The sequence below is a fragment of the Heterocephalus glaber genome, unplaced genomic scaffold (genome assembly GCF_053883595.1).
Source record: "Heterocephalus glaber isolate CG9 unplaced genomic scaffold, H.glaber_assembly_v1.0 deba00000809, whole genome shotgun sequence".
NCBI lineage: Eukaryota > Metazoa > Chordata > Mammalia > Rodentia > Bathyergidae > Heterocephalus > Heterocephalus glaber.
Window position 1 is genome coordinate 6,947,343 of NW_028258163.1, and position 20,163 is coordinate 6,967,505.

Sequence of the window (20,163 nt, forward strand, 5' to 3'; positions counted from 1 at the left end):
CAACTGCAGCTCCTTGCCGTTGTTGAAGTCCTCAACCTTCCGCTCGCTCATGGCTCAGAGGTGGGGTGGACAACAAAATTGACTTTTAATGAGTAAGTTTATTCTTTTGAGTTGCAGTAAAATTTTCTTTAAAAATTACTCCCAGATGATAGCTTCCATTCTACAGCTATTCATAAATTTAGTGTTGAAGTTGTGATATTTTACTATACGTTTTTCTAGTTTTGTAGCATTACAAGAACATACTGACACTGCTTGCTTATGCAGAGCTTAGAGAGTTTTGTGGTTAGTGATGAAATCTACATAGATCTCTGTCACTTACTCTGGATTTGGTGACAGGCCCTAGTGTGCCAATCTCTGCTCTAGAGTAACAAATGGATAACTGGAAATATGATGTTATGTCAGGTACTATCTTAGTTAATTTCCTGTAGCTTTGACAAAATACCCAACAAAGCAGAAGAGGTTATTTTGGCTTGCGATTTCAGTCTGTGGCTAATTGGCTCCAAGGCAGAAACAGGACAGTAGTGGGGCATGGCAGAGGAAAGAGTGCTCAACCCATGGTGGCCAGGAAACAGAGAGAGAAGAGAGGAGCTTAGGAGAGTGATAAATGCTTCCAGATCACACCTCAGTGCCAGCCCCTAAACATAGCCCACTTTAAAACAGCAAATCCACCATGAACTCATAGGTAGACTAATCCACCGATGAATATAGTGCCCCATGATCCATTCACCACCAAATCAACCACCTCCAAACACGTAAGTCTTTGGAGAGACAGTTTAGATCTAAACCCATAACAGCTACTAATACGAGCAATGAATAGGCATAGAGAGGGAACAAATGGACCAGGCAAAGGGACACACGAGGTACTAAGGTTGGAACACATATGAGATGCTTAAGAGACAACTCTCCAGTTGAAATGCACCTTAACTGTAGTCAGTTGTTTAATACTGTTATTAGCGTTCAGGCATATTTTTCCCATGCTGAGCCATATACTAAGACTTTCCTTCTTCTTACTGGTTATACAGATTAAAGTATTTCATTCTGGCAGGTTTGTACATGCACGTCATATATTGTGATTGTATGCATTTCCTATCACTTCCTTATACCACCCTCCCACTGTTTTCTCAGTTTTGGTGGAAGGGGTTCAATGTGCCTAATATATGTTGCTCATATCCATCCTCCTTATTACCTGCCTTTGTATCCACACCTTAATATTCTTCCTCTTGTCTAATCATTGTCTCCCTTCTACTTTCATGTGATCTTTTTGAGATTCCACATATTAGGGAGAATATGTATTTGTCCTCCTGAATCTGGATTATTTTTCTCAACATTATGGCCTCAAGATCCATCCATATTTGTACAAATGACAGAATTTCATTTTTCCTTGTGGCTGACTGTTAACCCTATCACATTTTCTTTCTCTCTTCTTCTGTTGATGAGGATCTAGGCTGTTCTGCTTGTTGGCTATTGTGAACCATGCCACAATAAATACGAGTATGCAGATATCCCTAGAGTATGCTGACTTTAGTTGCTTTCAGTATATACCAAAGAGTAATATAGCTGGGTGAATGGGTAGCTATATTTTTATTTTTGGGGGGAAACTCCATATTGATTTTCACAGCAGCTCTACTAATATACATTTCCAGTAGCAGTGTAGAAGGGTTCCTTTTGCCTGTATCCTTGCCAGCATTTATTGTTCTTTACAAATTATTTTTCCTTAGCCATTTTGACTAGGGTGAGATAGAATCTGAATATAGTTTTGATTTGCATTTCCACAATGGCTAAAAATATTGAATATTTTTTCATATATTTATTGGGCATTTGTACTTCTTTTGAGAAGTGCATGCTTAATTTATTTACTCATTTATTGATTGGGCTATTTGATCGTTTGGTATTAAATTTAAATAAGTCAGGGGAGGAATTGGTAAAGATATTCTCCCATTCTGTGGGCCATCTTTTCACTTTGTTAGTGTTTTTCCTTGTACAGAAACTTCTAAAATTTGATGTAATTCTATTTATTGGTTCTTGCTATTATTTTCTGTGCTATTGGATTCTTATTCAGAAAGTCTTTGCTTATGGGTCAAGTGTTCCCCCTATGTGTTCTTTTAACATTTTTGAAGTTTCAGATCTTTGCAGCATGGTGAATTGGTTTTGTACAGTGTGAGAGTTAGCAATTTAGTTTAAATTTGGCACATGTGGTATTTAGTTCTCCAAACACCTTTATCAAAGAAGCTATCTTTTCTCCACTGTTTATTTTTGGCTCCTTTTTGTTCAGAATAAGATGAATCTAGTTGCATGAGTTTGTTTCTGGGTCCTCTAATCAGTCTGTGTCCTATTTTTGTGTCAATACCATACTGTCTTTGGGTACTATGCATTTGAAGTCTGGTGTGGTGATGGCTCTAGCTTTGCTCATTTTGCTCAGGATTGCTTTGGTTATTGTGGGTCCTTTGTGTTTTCATGTGAAATTTAGGATGTATTTTTTTCTAATTCTGTGAAGAATGTCATTGGCACTTTGATAGAAATTGTGTTGATCGCTTCTTGGCCTTTTGGCTAAGGTCAAGTGTAGAAATTGTGTTGAGTTTTTAGTATCACTTTTGGTAATATGGTCATTTTGACAATATTAATTCTCCCAATCCATGAACATGGGAAGTCTTTTCATCTTCTGGTTTTTTCTTCAATTTTTTTTCTTCACTGTTCTAAAAATTATCATTATAGAGGTCTTTCACTTCATAGGTTAGTTTGGTTTCTAGTTATTTTATTTTATTTGAATCTACTGTGAATGGAATTGTTTTTCTGATTTCTTTCCAAGTCCATTATTAGTGTATAGTAAAGCTATCGGTTTTTTTATATTCTACATTGTTGAATTTGTTTATTTGTTCTAAAAGTGTTTTATAGCATATTTAGGTTTTTCTAAATACAGAATTATATCATCTGCAAAAACTTTGACCTTTCCCCTATTTGTTTTTTTTTTTTTTTTTTGTACCAGGGATCAAACTTGGGTCCTTGCGCTTGTGAGGCAGGCGGCAGAACCACTGAGCTAAATCCCTGGCCCCCTTTCCCCTATTTGTATCCCTTTTATTTTTTTCTATTGCCAATCACTGTATTTAAATGCTCTAGTTAAAATTTTAATAACTACATTGAGTAAGAGTGATGAGAGTGGACCTCCTCACCTCATTCCTGGCTTGAGAGCAAATCGTTTCATTTTTTCCCTCTTCCAAATGATGTGAGTTTTGTATTTTTCACAGTCAAATGTTTTAAAATTTGTTGGTGAATTTTCTTCTTGGTTGTAATTCTGATAATTTTATACCTCTGTGTCTTTAGAAGAGCATTATGTTTAATGTACTCAATGTGCTGCTCTAAAGAGTGTGCAAACCTTGGTTACTCTGAAGAATTAAAAAAAAAAAAAGAAGACTCAAGTATTCTTAATGTCCTTTGAGACTTTAGCCTATTCAGAATTTGTGTGGAGTATATAGCACTGGAAGTAAACCTGCTTGACAATAGTGTTTTATCCCAACCTGACTCACCAAGGATGCTAGGATCATGCTGGAAATTCCTAATGCAAGCGCTCAAGTAGCAGAAGCAATTCCTACTTGACAGGGAGTGAGCCATTCCAGGTCTTTACATGCCCTACTTGATCTTGGAGAGTTTGACTTTTTTTGCTCCATTTGCCCTCAGAATCTGACTGATAATTTGTATGAATTTTGACATAATCAAAATTATTTTAAAAAGTGATAAAAATCTCAAAACCTAGTGAAAAGACTTTGTCATTATTTTTTCAAATATTCTACCTTTTTAGCTATCATTTTCTTCAGTGGTTCCAGTTATGTGTATATTTAGTTCCTCAAAATTGACCCACCACTTATTGATGCTTTTTTTATTTTTAGCTCTCTCTCTCCCTCTCCCCTCTCTTTTTCTTTTCTTTCACATAGTTTTGACTTTGATATGCCTTCAAATTCACTAATTTTTTTCTGTAAATCTAATCTGTTGTTAATACCATTGACTGCATTCCTTAAAAAATTCAGACATCATTATTTTTTTATCACTAGAAGTTTAATTTTGGTCTATTTTTGTGTGTGTTCTTCAAATGTTTACACTTTTCTCTAACGTTTTCAAAATATGAATATAGTCATAACCCTATTTTAATGCTCTTGTCTACTAATTTTGACATCTGTGTCAGTTCTGATTATTTGATTATAGGTTAAATTTTCCTTTCTATTTTTTTTTGCCTTGTAAACTTTAAATGCCAGATATTGTAAATTTTACATTATTGGATGCTGGATACTTTTGTATAGTAATATGTGTTGTTATGCAATGCAACTAACTTATTTGAAATTGTTAGATATTTTTGAGGTTTGCTTTTAAGCTTTTCAAGGCCAACCAGAGCAGTTTTTAATGTAGGCATAATTTTTCCTACTACTAAGCCAATACCTGTCTTAGTAGTACTATTTGATTCCTTGTGATTTACAAGATTTGTACCTACTCTTCCTGTGGGAAAGTAAACTATTCATGGCCCTATTTGCTCTGGGAATTGTCTTATCAACTCCTTTTTGGATGAATCTTTTGGTGGGCTTATTTGTTTTTTTGTCTTATGCTGCTTGAGGTCCAATGTCTGAAAACTCTTATTTTGTATTTTTAGTTCTTCATTATCATTTTAGGTTAGAGGAAAAATATAGTTCTCTGTGCTCTATTACCTCATTCTGTTGAGAAGTTGAAGTTCTCTACTCTCATTACAGTAGTTTCAGAGGGTTATGGTCATTGAATTCATATGAGAAATGTTGGAGGAAGCATTAACTTCAGGGAAAAGGCACTGATAGGAATTGAGGAGGTCAGGCTTCAACTTTGTAGAATGGGTTTATGGCTGGGATTTTGTCCCTGAGATGTTTTAAGACTCATAAATAAGCAGGAGAAAAGATAAAAAGTGTTGCTCTTGGCATTCCATTCCATGAGCGTAAAGGAACCTAGAACATTTGTCATCCTGCTGCTTAGGGTGATCAACTATTTCCAGTCAAATTATAAATTGCAGCACATGCAAATAGGACTTGAACACTGAATTTTCAATAACATGTTTTCTCAAGTTCACATACCAAATGGTAAAATACAATATGTCTCATAAATTCTTAGAGAATAACATGAGTAGAGAGCCAGCAACATGGAGGTGAATGAAGCTTCAGAGAAGACTCACTTACTAGGCAAGGATTCATTCCCACAGTCCAATTTTCAGCAAAATTACCTGTTTCTATGAGTCATGAGTCTTTAGGGTTATTCACAAATAATGGGAAACTTGTATACTAGATTCATGAATACCAAAGTTTTACATTATTTTGGGCTATTATTGTTTGTTTCCCTGCCACTCTTAAGGCATGGAGGTGTGGAAGGGAGAATAAAGAGAAGGAAACTAAAAGACAAAAAATAAAAACTTCTGAGACCAGTTATCTTTTGAAGTACTCTTGATTAGTTTGGTATTGCTCTGAAAAAATTCTGTGGTGACACCATAGTGCCTCTGTCCTCTGAATGACAAAGTAGCCCTTGTTACTGTGCTACTTTACTATGTACTGGAAAGAGTTAGCCAACCCATGATTTCTTTATGTATTCTTGAATTCTTAGATTTTCAGTATTACCGGTCCAGGAAATAAGTACCATAAATCATCTTTAGTGGTTGACTACCTACTTCACTGAGATAAGTTTCTTGGGAATGGATGTGAAAGTAGTTTTTAAGTTTAAGAAAGCAAGTAACTTGGTGTTTCAGAATTGGAACATTGTTCAAGGCACATGGATTGTCACGAAAGGGAGAAAGGAGAGTAGATGGCTGAGAGATTTATTTAGGCTACATGAAGAAGAAAAGTATTGAAATAGAACTGATATTTAGTGACTTTGCAGTTCCTGGTTATTAGAGTCCTACTCTCCCCTAAATTGGGACCATTTTACCCTCACTTGAAAGTTAAACTTTTTGACATTTTCCAGGACCAATTTTTGATGGATAGAGTCTCAACCATGAGACATTCACACATATAGGCAGAAAATATTATTCTGATAAAGAATTATTTATATTTTACCCTTGATAAAAGACTATCATAAATATTTAACATTGGTGAATTTTAGGTTTCAGAGTTCAGCTCCGTTTTCTTTCCAGAATTAGCTCATTCAGAATGAGACTGTGGCTAGAACCTGTGAGAACCAATTAGGATGATTTTACCATTTAAAAAAAAAATTTCTAAAGTACTATTGCTGAAATAACCTTTCAGAGAGATCCTCCTATTTTTTGATTTAACCCTTTGGAGCTTTAATTAAATTGAGCAGTCCCTTTCTCCTTGTTCAGCGTGGAATTTATACATGCATGATTCAGTTCAGTAGCTGTTTAAAACTACTGTGCTTAAGGTAGCTTATTAAGTGCTGTGGGATAAGTATAAAAAAAGAAAAATACCTTGTGCTATGTAGGGAAGGAGAGTTATGAGCAAAACAAAACAAAGCAACAACAATAAAAATTCTTGTTCAATGATAGCTGAGGAGTTGTGGTAAGAAGAAGTTATAATGGGTCATCCAATGAACAAGAGAGCATTCTGGATGAAAAATCAAGAAAGAACTTTGGAGGTGATAGCCTTTCATTTGGACTTTGAGGACATTTTATTTTTAAAGTTGGAGTCAAAGTACTAGGGAGAAGAGAGGCAGGGAAAATATTTTCCTAGTAGAGAATGGGGTTAGGGATATAAGAAGAAAATATACAGTAAATACAATGTCCATTGTTACAGTTTTACCACAAATTTCAGCTTCATGCCTATAGATACTGCAAGGTGCATATCCCTTTTTGTTCCTCCAGGGCTTTCAAAAAGAAATTATTCTTCCTATGTTCCAAAAAAGGACTTAAGTTCCTCCGAGTTTTCTTGCTGGTCTTTTGCACAAAACCTAACCACAAATTACAAGGGCTTACCAGAGAACAGGAGACCAATTAGCACCTTCTTTATTAAAGGAGCACCAAGTTCTTGAGCCTTCCCTGAAATGTGGGGTAAAGAGTGGATCATTGGGCTGACAATTCAGCTTACTTCTGACTTGGTTTTGTTCTACTAAGCTTCTCCTTGGGTTCTGGAGATGGAATTATGTGTTGCTTGATGCTAAGTACTTGTGTGGGATACGGATTATAAACCTACATCAAAGGACTATTACACGAGGAGATGTGGTAGCACCTCATTAACACTGCACAAGAATCCCACATACTGATATCTGCCATGTCTGTTCCCTACACCGAGGCAGCACCTATTCCTCACCGTGAGTTAAGTGAGTCTTTGTTTCCTTCAAATTTTATGTTTGGGAAGAAAAAGAGGAAAAGAAAGATGTGGGTAATAAATGACATAAAAGGATAATCCAATTTGTTTCTTATTTACCTATTCTATATCTAAATGAGCACATTGTTTTAAAATGCGAAATATTGATTTCTGTTAGGCATTTTTAAAGAGGAGCAAAAGATTAATTGTCTACTAGGTTAATGACTAAATTTAAGGAATTTGCAGGTATAAGAGCAATTGTTTTTAAGACATTACCAATTCTTTTCACTTTCCCTCTTCTTGGAATGCTGATTAGCCATAATGGATAAATAATGATTATGGATGGATATTTACATAACAGATGAATCTGTTTATAAATTATTTTGAGCTTCAGACCATCCTGCCAACCTTTTTGGAAACCTATACAAACTATTTATTGGTGTCTACAGCTCCCAAATAGCTTCCCCTAATTACAAGTATTTAAACATAAATGAAAGTAGAAGCTTAGAATTGATGCAGTGGACTAATTCCAATAAAACTTCAAGTTGGCAGGAAACCCAGGTCTACTTCCATTGCATCTTAATTTTTTTCTATTATACAATCAACACTGTTTGTACAAATGACAGTGGATCCAAACTGAGGAGGTGGGTGAGGGGAGATATACATTATTGATCTTCACAGATGATATCTTTTTTTCAGAAGCTTATGTACCAAGATACCTATGAAAATGCAAAACTGTAAAATGAGTTTTTTTTCTTATTGATTTGGTCAGTTGGTAAAAGGGGGATGACAGTAAGAGGAACGTGCAGTCCTGCATTGTCTGAGGTTGCAATAGAGACGTTATACATTTCATTTGAGCTGACAAGGATTTGAAATGTTATAGATAGTTTTCCTCAGCCCAACCATTATTTACTGTTTGACTGTAATGTCAGACTCTTTCTGCTTCCTCAATATTGTTTGCACTTTGCTATTGTGAAAAGGGCCTTGATTGAGCCATATGAGAGGAGATATTTCTATCTTTCTGTAGGATCAATGAAGATCTGTTTACAGGTCCCGGGCACAATGTACACACCGCAATAATGGATTTTAGTCCATGTTGACCGAAAGCTCTTTTTCTTTGTTACTTGTCAATCTTGTATCTATTACTTGATTGCATCATAAAAGGCTATTTGGCCAAGCACTGAGACAACAACTGTATCAGTCAAGCCAAGTGGCCACCTGAACTAAATACTTGCAGCTCTCTGCCTAGCAAGTCACTTGTAACTTAAAAGCAAGCGAGATTTTATTTGCCTCTCCATTTAGAAACTGTTTTGTGGTTGTAGTTGCTTAAATTTAAAATTTTTCCCCCTCCCCAAGAAGTTGTAATTAATGTGTTTGTGATAAGAAGGAATTTCAGTCTCAATTTAGTAAGACAAATAAATATAAAAGAAGAGCTCTGTTATTTCTTGCAGGAGAGACCTAAATTCCCAGAAGGAAGGAAAAGTTCTACATACTCATTAAGATCTTCCTATAGGAGGCTAATTTAGATCTTGCAAAATAAAAAAAATAAGTAAATAACCCTCTCCCTACTCCACATATATGTGTGACTACTTAGCAAATAATGCTATGAGATGGAGATGAGATATTTCCTCCCTCTGGTCATGCCATTTCATGACAGCTTCATTACACTAAATTAGATATTCTTCTCTTAATCATTTGACCTCTAGAACAGTTTAAGGTCATGGCTCACTCCCAGCCATTTTAAAGATGGGTCAGAATATTTGGGTCAATACTGAATCCGTGCCCTTGGGCTCAGATTATAATTATTCTTAGACTAAAACAAGAGTTAAATTGGCACATATGGTAAAGATTGGATATAGGCAAACTTTTTCAAGGAAACCATTCTACTCTGTCAGCTTTCAAAAAAAAAAAATCATCTGGCACCACTTATCTGGCAAACCATGACCGAAGAGTTTAATAGGAATTTCTTTGGGAATAGATACAGTCAGCACAAATCTTGACTATAAAGTAATGGGAATAAATTTTACCCTACAAGTATATCTCATTCACTGTAAGAGGCACTTGGAAAAAATACACATAAATTAAATTTTGCTTAATAGAATTGTGCCTTGAAAGAGATACAAAACACAATATTAAAACATTTGCATTCAATTCAGTTTTCAAAGTACCTCTTGTGCTATATACGCAGTCATCCATTAAATAATTGCTTTGGGTGTCTGTATTTCTATAGAGCAGGTAAAACCAATTGAATATACAAAAACTGTTGAAGAAAACTTGTGCCAGGTTTGCATTGTAGACATTTTGAGTTGGATGGGACTCTTGTCTTTGAGACCAATCCCCTGAGATCTGGAGCAGTTATCTGACGTCCTGAGGTTAGCTGCTGATGAAACTGACTTTGGAACACATGCCTCTGGATGGCTTCTGCAGCTAATTCCATGTTCACCACTCTGAGGTGATAGGAAGAATACCTATTTGGGAGCTGCATTAGTTTGCACTGGCTGTCATAGAGTTCCACGGACAGGGTGGTTTGAACTAAGAGATTCATTGTCTCCAGTACTGGATGCTGAAAGTCAGACCAAGGTATCAACAGGATTTGTTCCTCCTGAGGGCTGTGAGGAACAATCAGTTCTCTCTCCTTAGCTTCTGGTGGTTTGCTGGCTACCTTTAGCATTTCTTGTTTTATAAACACATCACCCTAATACCAGCACTCTGGGAAACCAAAGCAAGAAGATCATAAGTTTGAATACAGTCTGGCCAACTTAGTGAATCAAAATAAAAACTTAAAAAAAAAGATTGGGGTAGCTTAGCTCAAAGGTCATGGGTTCAATTCACAATAACACCCCTCCCCATAACTGATCCCTACTTTGATGTTCATATAACATTTCCCTATGTGTGTATCTGTCTCTAGATTTTCCTTTTTTGAATGGACACAAGTGATATTGGATCAGAGCTCACACTAGTGCTCTTAGTTTAACTTGATTACCTATGTGAATACTCTTATGTTGCCAAATAATATCACAATCTGAGGTGAGGAATTCCACATAAAAATATTTAGAAGACTCAGTGCAACCTATACGTGAGCTCTTATTAGTTCTCAGTGTATTAAGCCTCATTATTTTAGAAGCCACTGGTTAAGAGTGAAAGTAAAATCTTATTCAATAAGGAAACAAAAAGCAAATACTCCAGACCTTATTTTTCCTAGCAAATATAAATTAAGAGTGTAGACAGAAATTAGATGGATTTTTAAAGAGGTAAAGAACAATTTTTAAATGTTCTCAAGGGTTTTGTGTCAAATAAGCAATATTCTAATTACAAATAATTCTTATCTGTTGACTACAATTCTTTCCTAATATTCCATATTGTACAATATTTTCTTTTCTGCTTGAATTATTCTATTTCCTCCAAATGAAACTGCAATTTTTATAATCAAAATTGGTTTTTTGTTTGTTTGTTTGTTTTTGGTACCAGGGATTGAACTTGGGTCCTTGTGCTTGCAAGGCAGGCGGCGGAACCATTGAGCTAAATCCCCAGCCCTCAAAATTGTTTTTACAAATTCAATCAGCTTCTTTGCTAGCAGTTAGCAAGACTTAATATTTAATTTAAAAACTGAAAACATATGCATCTACTGCAACATTCTGATAGCCACTTTCAGTGGATTTTTGTCAATTTCCCAATAGCATCGAACACTCTGGCAAATGGGCTCAGCTTCTTGGGTGTATTCATCCATAGTGCATGCTTCTGTTGATAATTTATAATTACATTTGCCATAGAGCTCAGCATAGGGATGTGAAGTTATAGGAAAGACTAGAACTGTTGAAGAGGAATGTGGAAGATTAATAAGGAAGTGCTTACAAACTTTATTCCCAACTGACAATGCTTAAGGTACTAGTTTTTACAGGATCACATAAAGAAATATATCTGTGATAAAATTGTAAGTATAATTTTCAGCTATCCACATAAGATTCAAAAATTTTGGCTCCTTAAATTTGACAGGGATTCAGATCAGCACTATGCTGAAGGTAGATAAGGATTATTCTAGTTCAGTGCTTCTCAAACTAGTGTGTATGTACTCCCAAGGAGTCTGTCTGGTAAATACAGGATGCTGCATTTAGAAATGCATCTCTTTAGACTGTCAGTTTCACTAAGTGTCAGAGGTGGGTGTCTTGAGTTTTTGAACTTTACAAAATTTTTATTGCATGCATGCAAAAGCAAAAGTATTGTGAAGAAAATGTTTCGTGAATAAAAATGTTTTTGCTCCTGTGGTATGGAGGTGCATGGTGCTTTTCATACCAGCTAATGAACATGATGAACAGGATGCAACAGTATAGCAAAATATGCTGATGTGATTGATTTGTATCATTAAGGCTTGTTTGCAAAAAAAATACATACTTCAGTGTAAATGTGTGATTTTTTTTCCCACCGGGCCTTCAAGAGTCCAAATAGTTTATCCACACACATATACACATATAAACACTATTACTATTATGGTTTATATCTAGATGTCCCCCAAACCCTGATACATTTTTGGGGGTGGTTGAATCAGGGGAGAGTGCTATGCATCAGGATATTAGTCCACTCATGAATCTATAGCTAAATGTGATGTTGGGAGGTGGTGGGTCACTGGGGGTGTGGCCTTGGAGGGTTTCTCTCCCTCTGTCCTTCCTTGATCCCTTTCTCTGCTTCCTGTTGCCATGTCTTGAGTTGTTTCTTCACTGCCATGCCCCTCTGCCATGCCACACTGTCTTGGAGCCAGCCAACTATGGACTAAAACCTCAAAAAATTATGAGCCAAATAAATCTTTGATTTTTAGAGTTGTGGGTGTCGGGTATTGTGTCTCAGTGATGAAGAATGTAACTAAGACACATACACATAGGTGTTCATTCCTTGATTAATGAAAATGAAATTAATCCCTTTACAAAGTAGCATTTGAAAACACTTTGGTTACATGAAGCATCCTTGGCACCTATGAATATGTTCAATTTCTTAAGCTGCAGTCACTTAATCAAAGTTTGCTTTCTAAAATATGAGATTAATATGTCTCGATTTAGGTTCCTGAGAAATTTAGGGATATAGCATAGGGTACATATTGGAGTTAAAATCCAACACCCAGAAAAGTTGGGTATTTGACCATCATTTCTATCTGCCATTTGAAACTATCTGTGCACCATTTCTCTTAAGAATTTGCAGCCTGTTCTTCCTGCTGTCAGGCTGAGTGGGCTCTTACACCAGAAAGATTTCAGGCAAAGATTTGCTGGTGCTCCCACCAGGCAGCTTTCAGTGTATAAAGTTGATTGCCCAGAGGATGGGGAAGAGAGGGTGCCACAGCATCTGTGGCTGTCACTTTAACAATAAACAACAACAAAAAATTACTTGAAGCTTTCTTCAATGTCAATGCCAAGGTCAGCCTTGGTATTAGCACAGAAAGTAAAACTCAACAAGGAAATATTTAGTGATGCTCTGTGTGGTGGATCTGGTCATATTTGTCTTAGATCACAAAGAAATGATGTCTAAGAGTTGCTTTTATTAGGTATTCAAGAAATATATTTTATTGTAATCCAAATATATTCAGAATAACTCTTTGGAAAATGGAAGTGAACTTAGTTCTTTAATAGTATCTGGCATCAAAATATACCTATTAATATTCATCCTCATGAAGGCACACAGGAAGAGATGCTAATTGGAAAAATGTATAGTTTTGTAATACATGGTGAAGAAGTGTTCAGCCAATAAATATTTTCAGAAGTATGCTGTTGACCTGGAAAAATATATGTGGCTGAACCCAGATGGAGAAAAAGGGAAGATGTGAAAAACCTGCTATGAAGGTCATGCTGCCCTCTCCCCAGGGGCAGCTGGTGCAGTTTGCAGCTGAACACCAAGCCCAAAGGATGCACCTCTTGATTTTTTTAGTGTCTAAAAGAGGTGCTAAAAACCAATATTTGTTTAATGTGATAGTTTGAAAAATTATTTTAGAAAAACTTATTGTAGAATATAAATGCTCACAGTTGGATGCCAGTCTTACTCTGGTCCAAAGAGCACAGTCCTAGTAATCACAAGTAATTTCAAAATATTTCTTGTGTTTATTGAACAAAATAAAGAGGTTTGGTGTAGCAATTTTTGTCTTTTCTCACCAGAGTTGCTCATTTTTTCTCTGAAATATTCAAATATGGTTCCTTTCTTCACCTGTGAACTACATTATGTCTTCTTTCTTACCATTACTGTTTCATATTCACAAAAGCCTAAGCAGTGTATGGGGAGGAGGAGCTTTTTCTGGGACAGAAGAGTACAGACAGCTACAGAAAGCAGGAATGGAGAAAGAGAAAAAGCTTGGCATGCTCATACAGTAACCATTGTGATCCCATCCAATTTGTAATGAAATGAGAAGTGACTTTGAAAGCATATTCTTCTAAGTAAATGGGTACTTTATTGCCAATAGCAATAGCCCAAGCTCTGGAAAACCTTAAAATCCTGTTTCTACCTGTGAGATCTTTGGATTTTTCATATGTAAAACACAGGTAATTGTAATACCTACTAAATAGGTTTGCTAAAGTATTAAACGGACACTGCTCATAGCAAATATATAATAAATGTTACCTATAAATATCATCTTCCCTCCCCCATTCACCCCTCATTTTTTTGCATTACTAGGAATCAAACCCAAGGCCTTCACACTGAGCTACATCCCCAGCCTTTAAAAAAATTTTTTTTTTAAATCTTGAGACAAGGTCTCACTAAATCTTTAAATTGTTCAGCCTAGCCTCAAACTTGCAATCCTCCTGCCTCGGCCTCTCAGAGAACTGGGATTCCAAGTATGCACTACCATGCCCAGCTATCATCACTATTTTTACTTCGTTAGATGACTTAGTGGGGAGAAAATGCAGGCGTAGATAACTTTGTGTTGCGTTTGTGTGAGTGCATGTGTTTTAAATTAGAGAAAACAAGGCATCACGGTGAGGGGTAGAAACCTGGAGACATTGCATACATTTTCACCCTTAGGATATAAAAAAAAGAGCTGACTACGTTGACTTATGTAGCCAACTCTTTCAATAAACATCAATATGGTAAAAATAAAGGTTTCACATTAACTGACATAGTTGAGCTGACATTGACATTGAAATTTGAGAGTTCACCGAATAAAACTGTGTAGGGTCTGTGAGTTTTATACTTCATTCACTTACAACTGATGGAAATTTCAGAATTAGCATTAATTATGCAGCATAACTACAAGTCCTTTTATTTACTAGAGAAAGCTTTCGTAAATTGTGAGGCAGAAGAGATTGAATCAGAAATTTCAGTAGTAAGACACTATGACTGAAATTCCCACCATGAGTACCAAGCACGATGTCACTTCTTTGGCGTGATTCTGGGCAGAACACTACAATGGTTTTCCCAGAAATAGCTCAAACAGCATTACCAAGCTGGTGCCATCTGCATCCATGGGTTTATGTGAGCCTGAAATCTCTGTTACTTGAGCTGACAGAACTTCAGGTGAACATTAAAGACTTAGAGTGTTGATTATTCTAGCAGATAAGTGGGTTTGTATCCATTAGAGCGGAAGACAACATGCCCCAAAAGCCTGGATAGTTTTTTGTTTTAGTTTTCAACATCAGACCAGGAAGGTGTAGTATGTTTTGTGACAATGATCAAAATATACAAGGTGTGATTGAAATATACAGTGAATGTTTAAATAAAAATCTTTACAGTGAAAGACACAATGCCATTAATCCTCCTCGAAGTAGTCCTGCTCACTTCACACACACTTATCCTACAGTTCTTGCTACTTTCTGAAGCAGTTCTGGAAGTCCACTTTCATCAGTGTCTTTACAAGATGTGATAAAAAAATATATAGGGAAGGCTACTACCAAGTACTGTCCACCAGAAAGGTGGGTTTGTAAAAACATTATTGTTTATCCTCAGCTACCTTATTCACCAGATCTGGCATTGAGTGACTTTTGCTTCTTCTGAAAGTCAAAATGACCACAAAAGGTAAATATTTTGAATTAATTCAGGACATGGAGGCAGCCAAGACAGCACATCTAAAGAAATTCATGAAAAGCAATTCCAGCACTTCTTCAGAAAGTGGCAAGATCAGTGAAATAAGTGTGTTTGAAATGAGGGAATATTTTTGAGGGGCTTAAAGGCAATGTGCCTGTCTTAGTTACTTTCTTATTGCTGGGACACAGTACCTGACTCACACAGATTAAAAAGAGGAAAGACTTATTTTGGCTCACAGTTGGTAGAGGTTTCAGTCTGTAGTCGATTGGCTCTAAGGTAAGTGGCAGGGCAGAGGGGTGTGGCCGAGGTTTGCTCAAGTCATGGCAGGCAGGAAGCAGAGAAAGGAATCAAGACAGGACCAAGGGAGATTTAGACCCAGGTTCCATTCCCAGTGACCCACCTCCTCTGACCAGATCTTACCTCTTAACAAAAAAGCAGCTGTAAACCCCCAAATCCAATCACCTGTGAGTGCATGAGCTTTGGGGGAGATTTTAGATATAAATGTAGCAGTATCTTTTACTGTAATGATTTACAATTTTTTTTATTGTATTTTATACAAGACATACATCAATATGCGAAAAGTAGTATTGGAGAGAGTATAAGATGTACCACAATTCAGATATCCTGTGGCCAACACAGCCAGAACTTAATCAGATCACTGGAATTTACTGCAAGTACCTGAAAGGTAAAGAAGTAAGAGCTGATTGAAGTGACCTCTCTCTGCTTCGGCACTGACACACACACACACACACACACACAAACACACACACACGTCCTAAACTATATATTTATGCTGAACCAACAACTTTTTTGGATGCCTTCAAAGCAAGAAATGACTAAGCAGAGAATCATTTAATAAAATATATGGAGAGAAAGTCAACCATACACTTATAATGCGTGTTATTCTCATACACAGTACAGAATTCAGAATCTCAACTGTACACTGTTTGAGGGAGAGTGGCCCGTAGGACACACCCAGCCCATGTCCACCTTATGGAGGATTCCAAACTCCTAGATAGCTCAGAAAAGAATTGGAGAGATCACAGGTTATCATTTTGTCCTACTGTGAGAACTTTCTGCTTTACTCTTTTTTTTTTTTTTTTTTTTTGGTTCCAGGGATCGAACTGAGGACCTTGCACTTGCGAGGCAGGTGCAGCACCACTGAGCTAAATCCCAGGCCCTCTGCTTTACTCTTACACTTCCTAGAACAAACTGACATGGCCAAAAGTGTTTTTGCAGATTTTTTGTTCTAGGCAGGAGGTAGTGAATACATAAAATCCTCATTCATCCTAGAAAGCATTATATTTAGAATGAACACATGAAAAATGAAAGCAGAAATTTTTCTAAGCATTTGAGTGACTTTCAGTCAACAATGGAAAGAGAGTGGATCTGTTGTTCATCATTAAAAACAAGAAAATAATGCAGCTCGGGGACCTGAGTGCCATGGTGATTAGTGGTATTATGTTCCACTGGCATTGTCTGAATGGAAGTGTTTGGATTATCATAAAATCAACTGTAAGTTTCACATGTTCTACAAATTACATTAAAAATGGTATGGTTTATTTCCATGTTTGTTCTATGTTCATTAGTTGGGTGCAGAGGTGGATAGAAAGTAGAAAGACAATAAAAAATAGAACTTAATGTGTGATTATCTCATAATCTTCTACTTAAGTACTTTCTGAAATAATGTCAAAATTATATATCTACCCCACTGCTAAACTGATAGTAAATCCAGTGCTGATTAACTGTTGGAATGGATCCTTAAATTTTTTTCTTTTTGTAAAATTAGTGTAAGATTTTCTAGGACATTTTAAATATGTTAAAAAGATAATCAATGGGTTGCTGTTTTTTCCTTTTTCCTTTTAGTAATGACTGGATGATATTAGACAATTTGGGTGTGCCATAAATATTGGTAATTCCTAATTTCATAAAATGCTATAGCTGCAAGGGACTTCAGAAAAAAAGCTAGTTCAGCAAATCACACAAGTAGTGAGTAGTGTCATACAAGAAAGTCATATTTTATTTTCATTTTTATTATTTGTTTTTTTAACAAACGATTTACCACTAAACTATAGAGACCATTAGTAGTCCTGAACAACAAAAATAAACACTCAGAGATATTACAATTTTTTTCTCCTAATATCAACTACTTTGTCAAAATAAAAGACAAATGCTAAATATTGGCAAAGTGGAGGAGATTTATTTTTTGGCTTCCTTTAAAAACTTTTTATTAGACATATTTCAGTACATAATAATTACATTCGTTGTGGAGAGTTGGTACATGTACATCACATGTGTTAATTCCTTTTTCATTCTTTTCCTCTCTCACACCCTACCTTCATCTCTTGATCCCCTTTCCTTTTGCAAAAATCTTATCTCTGTGTTTCCTTTTGTCTAAAAATCTTATCTCTGTGTTTCCTTTTGTCTATCTTTTATTTTGCATTTTATTTGTTATAGGATTTCTTATGTAAGGGAAACCAGGAAATATTTAAGCTTCTATGTCTGATTTTTTTACATAACATTATGGTTTCAAGATGCACCCATTTTACTACAACTGACTGAAGTTTACCCTTCTTTATGGCAGTGTAGTACATGATCATGTATAGACACTGCATTTATCCATTCATCTGTTGATGGATGTGTAGTCCACTTCCAAGATTTTGCTATTTTAAACTGTGCTGCTATAAACATGGTGGCATGTATCACTGTAGTATGATGTCTTTAACTCTTTTGAGAAGATACCTAGAAGGAGAATAGCAGTTCAAATAAAACTTTTAATTTTTGAGTTATCTGCATACTGATTTTCACAGTGGTTGTACTATTTTACCTTCCCATTAGCAATGTAGACAGGCTCCTTTTTCCCTGCAGCCTCAATGGCATTTGTTATTATTTGATTTCTTGGTAATAGCCATTATTTCTGGAATAAAATGGAAATGTTGTTTTAATTTTAATTTTTCCAGTGACCAGGAATATTGAACATTTTTTTCTATTTATCAGCCATTTTTACTTCTTGTGACAAGTGTCTCTTTATTTCAGTTTCTTGGTTCTTTTGTTTTGGAAGGTCTAATTTTTTGAGATTATTTTTATATACTGTAGATATTAGTCCTCTTTCTGAGGTGTCACTGGAAACATTTTTTCCCATCCTATAGATTTTCTCTTCAGTTCACTCTGTTATTGTTTCTTTTGCTGCACAGAAGCTTTTTAATTTGATATGACCCCATTTGTTGATTCTTGATGTTATTTCTTTCAGAGAGTGGTTACTGAACCTAACAGCAAGAAACTTGTGTACAGAAGCAAAGCAAAGGCAATTAGCCCAGTTGTGACCATTTTGTAACTTAGCATACCGTGGTGGCCTTGATCAGGTAAAAACAGGACCTTATGAGAGCAGGAGGTTGTGAAACCTTACTTACTGGGACAAAGTTACTAATTTAATTTGTAGTAGAACAAAGAACAACAGCCATAGGAAGGGGGAAGTCTAAGAGGGAATTTCTTAGGTTGGAGAAACTTGTTTTGCCTTCTTTTTAAGTTCTTCTTCAAGATAATCATGGGATTTTTGTCCTTGCTTCTGTTTATATGATGAATTATACTTGTGATTTATGTATGACCAACCATCCTTGCATTCCTGGGATAAAGCCTACTTGTAGATGAGTTTTGTGATTTTTTTTTAATGTGAAAAAATATATACATTAATGAAAGGCCTTATAAACTCAGTGTGTGGCTACTTATAATATTTGTATTGGTTTATTTATATATGTATCATGACTCTGTCCTGAAGTGACAATAATGAAGCACTATAATTATACATTTTAACATTTGTTCATTTTTTCTGACAACAGTTGAATGCCTGAAATATGTTAATATTGTCCTAAATTTTGGAAATACTGGTAAACAGAAAGGCCAAGACCTCTCCTTAAACGGCTTGCATTTTATCATGGGAACCAGACAATAAATAGTCAATAGGCAAAATAATATCAAGAAATGATAAGTTCAATAAAAAGTTATTAAGTAGGGAGGTAAATGTTCATAAATGCCATTTTAGTTAAGAGAGTGAAGGAAGGTCATTCTGAGGAGGTAACACTTAAGTAATGGCCTGAATGAAAGGAAGGAGTAAAAAATGAGTTCTGAAGTAATTCATAAGGAGGAAGAACAAAGCCTCAAAGTAAGCAGTAATTTAGAACAAGAGGATCCGGATAACTAAGGCAGAAAAGAGAAAGGAGATGGGGCAGAAAAAACACAAGGCAGAAAAGAGATAAGAGAGGTGGTTTGATGCCATTGGATTTTATTCTACAAATGGGAAACCACAAAATGGTGCAGAACAGAAAAGTGAAATGATCTGATACATTGTTAAAACATTAGCTGATGTGTGGAGCATAACCCAGAAGAGAAAACGGAACATGGTGACAATGCAGAAGAGAGAGGAATAGCAGCAAAAGCAAAGTCTTAGAGCAGTGAGAAGGAATGGGATACTGACCACAAGAGTTGGCACCAGAAGAGCACAGACTGCTGACCTCTCAGAACACACAGTTCTGCGGAGTCCTGGGGCAAATTCAGGAGGTGGGTACATTTGATGAGGGAAGCATGCAGGTACTCTTCTCCTTGCTTCTTTTTTTCAGCGTAAAAGAGAGAAATCAATCAGTTAAGAATGAGGAAAAATTGAAATGGTGTTTAGAGTTTAAAGAGAGAGGAGATAATGAGAAACTGTCATCCAAAAAGTGAGTAAGGGAATCGACTGAGTGGATATACACACATATATAAATCTAGATAGATGGATATGAGTTGGAATATATACATTTTATAACACATTTGGTATATATACTACACTCATATATATGTATACTCTAGTATATATTATATAGTCATACTCTATCATCTATCTATCTATCTATCTGTAGTATAAATTAGTTATACTTTTAGGAAA

The 20,163-nt window shown here is 35.8% G+C and overlaps 1 long non-coding RNA gene across 1 annotated transcript; it reads left to right on the plus strand.

The window, feature by feature from the left end:
• The first annotated feature begins 21 nt into the window (after positions 1-21).
• Positions 22-19,958, plus strand: LOC110345205 (uncharacterized). The gene is made up of 4 exons (XR_002388379.2): positions 22-92; positions 15,806-15,930; positions 18,496-18,607; positions 19,859-19,958. It is a non-coding gene; the product is annotated as an uncharacterized LOC110345205 (long non-coding RNA).
• The last annotated feature ends 205 nt before the right edge of the window (positions 19,959-20,163 follow it).